We start from the raw sequence: 7008 nt of genomic DNA, 5'->3' as shown, positions 1-7008 counted from the left end.
TGAAACTAGACTCATATACCCTCTTACCATAAAAGTTTTAAAATTTTTGGTTTACCCAATTAGTACAGTTTATTCCTTAAATTTACCCTTTTTTCTGTTTGACAGTTCTGCCCCTCTTCACTAAAAATTAATTATCTCATAATATGGGACTCAAATGATGTTCCTGTCTACTTCTTTTGAAAATAGACTCATTAAGAATTATAAGCATATAAAGTATAACTCATAACTATTTTTGTACAATTTTCAATGATTTTCTCAAATCAAAACAGGGGATTTCAAGGTTGTTCTGACTATGTCTCACACAATTTCAAATATCTCATAATATGAAATTCTTTTGCTTACACCATTTCTTCTATTGAAACTAGGCTCAATAAGCTTAAATTTCATATTTTATTCACTTTAATTCACTTTTTACTATTTTTGGTGTATTTTCAAAGTCGTACTACTGCTGCTGTCTGAAACTGTTTTATTACTATATTTCACTCTTTCACGATCATTTTTAAATGGGCATTTATGCTAATCCATTTCTCCTTTCATGTTCATTAGGCTCCCAAGTAAAGGAATATACATTTCATGTCTCAATTTAATATGGCCTCAAAGTCTCACACATAATCATCAATCACATTTCAACCATCATGGTAAGAATACATATATGTACATCATAAACATAAAACCATAATCACAAGGTCACCACAATTTCATTTTCATAGGCGTAACTTACTTATTTGTATCCTTACCCAAGGTGCATTGTTTCATGCTTGCAATAGCATTTAAGCTTTGAATACATACTTGTACCTTTTCTGCAAGCTCATATATTTACCTTCTCGCTTTCGCAAGCTTTGAACTATCCATTGAACCACTTGGAATACCAGAGGATAATCGGGAAATCTTACACATATTGATGCCGATGCCATATCCCAGATATGGTCTTACACTAGCTCTCACTTATCCGTGCCGATGCATGTCCCAGACATGTCTTACACTAGCACATCTCGTAGCCGATGCATGTTCCAGACATGTCTTACAGTTGCTTACATCTCGAGGCCGATGCATGTCCCAAACATGTCTTGCACTAGCTCTTGTTTCAATGTCGATGCATGTCCTAGACATGTCTTACACTGGCTCACATAACAACAATGTCTCGATGCCCGTATCCTAGGTATTTCCAAAGGTCAGGGTCACATCGTAGCCAAACTCGTTCAAAGAATTGATCATACAATTCACAAGGTTCGTTACCATAAGAACTTTTAGTTCATTTCATCATTCTATAATTTACTCATCTCAACAAGATATCATATTTCATCAATTTCCATTTTTTCATAAATACACAAAGTAAAATCGACATATTACACTTTCGATTATTTCATAGGGTATAATATTTTCTCATACACCCTAGCACTAACACATAATTCAATAAAATAATAATAAGGAGATTTTCAAGTATAACAATAATAACATTAATAACATGCTTATTAAATCACACGGACTAACCTCGAATACGAAAATGACAATTTTACCATTAGTCCATAACCTTGTATTTTCTCGATTTAAGCCCGAATCTCAAATTGCTTGATCTATCATTTCAAATATAGCCCATTTAGGACTCACATTATTTAAATTGACCCAAAAATCATATTTTGGAAAATTTATAATTTTACCCCTAAACTTTGCCAAAATCTTACTTTTGCCCTAGGCTCGTAAAATGATTTTTATTCAATTTTCTTACTCTTTCAGCCCAGCCAAACCATTTTCATAACTATAGTAACTCAAGATTTCAATTATTACACACATTTACTCTCTATTTTACAAACTTTATAAAATAATACTTTTAGGTGTTTTCATGCTAACACCTTTCACAAAAGTTGTTTATTACACAACCAAGACTCATTTTCTTCCACAAAAAATTTAACAAACAACATAAATCCTTTCATGCCAAGTCCCTAGACTATCAACCATTTTGCAAAATAGTACCCTCATTTGAAAGCTCATGTTTCAGGGGTTCCAAAAATGTAAAAATCATTAACAAAGAACATAAAAATCACTTACTTGCAAGAGAATAATCTAGCTGAAATTTTAAAGCTTCAAAACTCTTTCTTTGCTGGTATTTTCGGTCAAAGAGGAAGGAAGAAAATGAAAAAGATGAAGCTAGGCCCTTAGGGTACTATTTTATCATCTAATATGACATCACTTTCCCAAATGTTGACTTTTCAACATCCATATCTCATATGGCCGGCCAAGCTTGCATTTTAGGGTCTATTTACCTTTTAAAGACCCCCAATTCTTATTCTCTATCTATTTAACACATTTGGGTACTAAAACAAAACCTTTACCCTTTATGTGATTTAGTCCTTTTTCGTAATTAAACATGCAATCGCTAAAATTATTTCACCAAAATTTTCATGCACTTATATAATCATGCTATAACACATAAAATAATATTAAAATAATTTCTTGACCTCGAATTTTTGGTTTCGAAACCACTATTCTGACTAGGCCCTATTTCGGGATGTTACAAAGCTAATATAAATCCTTTTGGGGGCCCGCCACAAATCAGAGGTAGGGGTGGCGAGCGTCGGTGGATGTGCTTGAGGAAGAGGTCCCACTGGGGCCCTTCTGCTTTTTCAAAGCAGGAACAATGGTCTTAGTCTTTCCCCGTGTGTTCTTCATGGTGTATCTGTAAGAAGATTGAACAATCAAGTATTAAAACCAAAATAGCCAGACGAATCGATCATAAGCGAGGCAAACCAATAATTTTAACAATTTAAAGAAAACAATAGTGAGAAGGCCATTAATAAAATTTCAAATCCCAAAAAAATACTAAATAGTAGTGCAAAAAGAAATCCTAAATAACAATTATCACAAATTTTGATAGATGAAAAATAATATTCATGAATAAGATAAGAAACTACAATGTAATGAAATACAAATAAACCTCAACAAAAGCAAAAATCAATATAGAATAGATCAAGAACTAATAATACCAGTAGAATAAAATATAAAAATAAAAGTGAAATAAATGATAAACAAGTAAAGAATAATAAATAAATAACAGCTAACTAAAATAAAAAATTAATAAAACAAAATAGTAATAATATCAAAATAAAGTAAAATGGGTAATTGGTGGAAGATCGACGGTGGTTGATGATGGCTGGAGTGACGGCTGTGGTGGAGGATCAAGAATGTGCAGGTGAAAGAAGGAGTGGGTAAAGGAGGTGGCACGGTTGGGGCTGGTGCGTGGTTGGGGGTGGTGTGTAGGCGTGGGAAGTGGTGCTGGGATACGTGGGTGGGGAGAAAGGAAAAGGGAGAAAAAGGAGGGTTGAGGGAGGTGGTTGGGTAGAGGGTTGCTGGTTGGAGGGGAAGGGAAGGGGAAAGGAGCAGGCCGAGGGAAAAAGAGAGAGGGAAGGGATGGTGCGACGGTGATAAGGAAAGGTGAAAGGGGAGGGCGAATTTGTTCAGCTCATGGGGGAGGGGAAAAAGAAAGGTGGAAAGGAGAGGGGAGAGGAAGACCGGAGGGTCAATCGGTGTGTGTGTGATGATGTGAAGAGAGGGGGTTGGTGGCCTAATTAGTTAAGGGAGATGGTTGTTGGCGGTTAGGATTTTGGTAAAGAAAAAGACAAAACAAATGAAAAGAAAAGGGGCTAGGGTTTTAAATGGGGACACGATTGTATAAGGACCGTGTGGGGCCACACGACCATGTCGCACACCCATGTGGTCTTCTATTTAGCCCGTGTCGATTAAGAAAATGAAAGCCCAGTCTTCACACGGCCTTGGACAGGCCCATGTGTCTAGGCCGTGTGACACGACCATGTGCAATCTCCTTCGCTTCTCCCACACTTGTGTGACTTCCCACACTCCTGTGTGGCACGGCTATGTCTCGCACACGGCCATGTGTCTTACCCGTGTAACTCTCTGACTTGTTTTAAATTTGAAAAATTAAGCTTCGGGTTTCACACGGCCTAAGACACGGCCGTGTATCCAGGCCATGTGGTCCACATGACCGTGGACATGCCCATGTGGACTATTTTTAGGCCATGTCTCTGTCGATTTTTGAAAATAATAGGTCCCCAGCTCTACACGGCCAAAGCCATGCCCATGTGTCCAAGCCATATGGGTCACACGACCCTATCTCATGGCCGTGTAACTCACTGTCGATTTTCATATACTTTAAAAACTAAGTCAAAAGATCCGCACGGCCTAGGACACGCCATTGTGTCTAGGCCGTGTGGGTTTTAAAAGCCATTTTTTAAAATTAATTATTTTAAAAATATCATGAGATAAATTTAGTAAATTAGGAATGTTAACGCTCAGGTTGCCTCCTAAGAAGCGCTAATTTAAAGTCTAAGCTCGACTTACCTCGTATTCACACGGTCATGTTGGTTTGTAAAGTCAAAACTCCTTTTTCTCACTGTCAATTCTTTTATTCAAATAAGGTTTAAGTCGAGTAACATTTACCTTAAAAGTGCTGAAATTAGAATGAGTTACCTCGACTGTACCGTATGGGAAGACATTGAGTACCGTAAAAGGAATTGCTTTATTTGCACTAAGCTTTGAAATGGTAATACGAGGGTCCGTTTCATCTAACAGTACCTGATCCCCAACCTTGAAGTGGTCCATTCTATCCTTAAGCTCGTCATAGAGTCACTTTAGTTTTTCATCGTGTATTCTCGATTTCTCCTTGACATGTGATCGCCATTCATCTAGTTCATCGATCTGCAGCATTCGTTCTTCATGATTCGTTCTGTTTTTGTTGCATAAGCGAGAACGTGGCTCTATCACATTTTTCCGAGGGATTTCCTACAAAGAAGGTTGAGCCACAAAGTTACTTTCAATAATAGAATTCGTATAATCATCTCGATCACTAGATATTTTAGTAGAATCACGAGCTTGGAGTTTAATTGTATCATCACCTCCACAAAGTATGAGTTCAGCTGTACTAACATTAATGATGGTTCTAGCAGTTACTAAAAAGGGCCGACCTAGAATTAAAGGTACATCGCTATCCTCATCCATGTCTAAGACAACAAAATCGACTGGGAATATAAATTTATCAATTTTAACAAGAACGTCTTCAACAATACCCCTAGGAAATCTGATGGTTCTATTTGCCAATTGAATGCTCATCCTAGTTTGTTTGGGCTTCCTCAGACCTAGTTGCTTAAACATTTTGTAGGGATGAACATTTAAACTACCAATTATACAAGGAATAGTAAAACTCCCTGGATCTTTCAATTTGTTGGGTAGTTTATTCTGTAAGATAGCAGAGCAAACTGTATTTAGCTCCACGTGTAACGAATCATCTAACTTCTGCTTGTTTGCTAAAAGCTCTTTTAAAAATTTCACAGAATTTGGCATCTGCAAAAGAGCTTTAATAAATGTAAAGTTAATATGTAACTTTTTCAACAGTTTAAGGAATTTACAGAATTGTTCGTTTGCGTGGTCTTTCCTTATTGCATCTGGATATGGTGTACGAGGTTTATACTCCTTACTTACTGATTTTGTTCATTGTGGCTTACCTCAACCTTACCATTGTTTATCACTATTTCTTGCATTGGTTCAAATTCAGATTCAGCTAACCCTTTTTCATCTCGAACAGTAATTGTATGAAGTTGCTCTCTTGGGTTAGTTTCGGTGTTGCTTGGTAAGCTACCTTGTGGTCATTCCGAAATCATCTTTTCCAATTGACCAATTTGATTTTCAAGCCCTTGAATTGATGCTTGTTGATTTTTGAGTGCTGTTTCAGTGTTTTAGAAGCGATTTTCTGACACTGAAATAAACTTTGTCAACATCTCCTTAAGGTTTGCTTCTTTTCTTGCGGGTAAGGTTGTTGTTGGAAGCCTGAGGGGGGATTTTTTCTTTGATTTCCTTGACCACCCTACGAGAAATTGGGATGGTTCCTCTGACCTGCATTATAGGTGTTACTATAGGGATTATTTTGAGGTCTAGAATTGTTACCCATATAGTTGACTTGTTCATTCTCTGTGCTAGGGTTGTAGGACAGGCATTCTAGATTTTTTATCCCTCTTCCATTTGTATCACACTACATCACCGAATGTACCTGCGAAGAACTAATAAACTATCAATCTTTTTACTCAAAAGTTCTACCTGATTTGACAACATGGTGACCACATCAACGTTAAAAACACCGATTGCTTTTATCGGCTTTGTTCTCTTGACTTGCCACTGATAATTATTCAGTGACATCTCCTCTATAAACTCATAAGCCACTTCAGGTGTTTTGTTATTTAGAGTCCCACCGGCGGCTACATCGATCAATTGCCTAGTTGAAGGGTTCAAACTGTCGTAAAAGGTTTGAACTTGTAGCCATAGAGGTAACCCATGGTGAGGGCACCTTCTCAATTAGTCCTTATACCTCTCCCATGCATTATATAGAGTCTCTAAATCTATTTTCATGAAGATAGAGATATCATTCCTCAGCTTGGCTGTCTTAGCCGGTGGAAAGTACTTTAATAAAAACTTTTCGATAATTTGCTCCCTTGTAGTGATAGAACCTCTTAGTAAGGAGTTCAACCATTGTTTAGCCTTATTTCAAAATGAAAATGGAAACAACTGAAGGTGAATGGTGTCATCAGAAATGCCATTTATTTTGAACGTGTTGCAGAATTCTAGGAAATTAGTCAAATGAGTATTTGGGTCTTCGTCCTACAAACCATCAAACTGAACAAACTGTTGAATCATTTGAATAGCGTTAGGTTTTAGTACAAAATTATTTGCAGCAATAGCAGGTCTAACAATACTTGATTCAGACTAGTTAAATTGGCTTAGTATAATCGTACATAGTACGAGGGGCAAGATTTGTGGCGAGCACAGGAGGTAGCTGATTATTCTGATTTTCAGCCATTTCCTCAGTAATATTAATGATTTCCTCTTACTCTTCCATTGTACTCTATCAACTCTGCCTCGCTTCTCTATGATTTCTATGAGTTTTACTTTCAATCTCACTAACAAATATGAGAGGTCCTGATAGGTTTCTTCTAGTCATATACTAAA

General features: G+C 36.9%; 1 non-coding gene across 1 annotated transcript; it reads left to right on the top strand.

Moving 5' to 3' along the window:
* Positions 1 to 6331: 6331 nt before the first annotated feature.
* On the top strand, positions 6332 to 6438 carry LOC128295794 (small nucleolar RNA R71). The gene has a single exon (XR_008286344.1). It is a non-coding gene; the product is annotated as a small nucleolar RNA R71 (small nucleolar RNA).
* Positions 6439 to 7008: the final 570 nt, after the last annotated feature.

This window comes from Gossypium arboreum, chromosome 7 (genome assembly GCF_025698485.1).
Source record: "Gossypium arboreum isolate Shixiya-1 chromosome 7, ASM2569848v2, whole genome shotgun sequence".
NCBI classification, from domain to species: domain Eukaryota; kingdom Viridiplantae; phylum Streptophyta; class Magnoliopsida; order Malvales; family Malvaceae; genus Gossypium; species Gossypium arboreum.
Note: the sequence above shows the minus strand (reverse complement) of the source record. Positions and strands in the feature narration are given on the sequence as shown.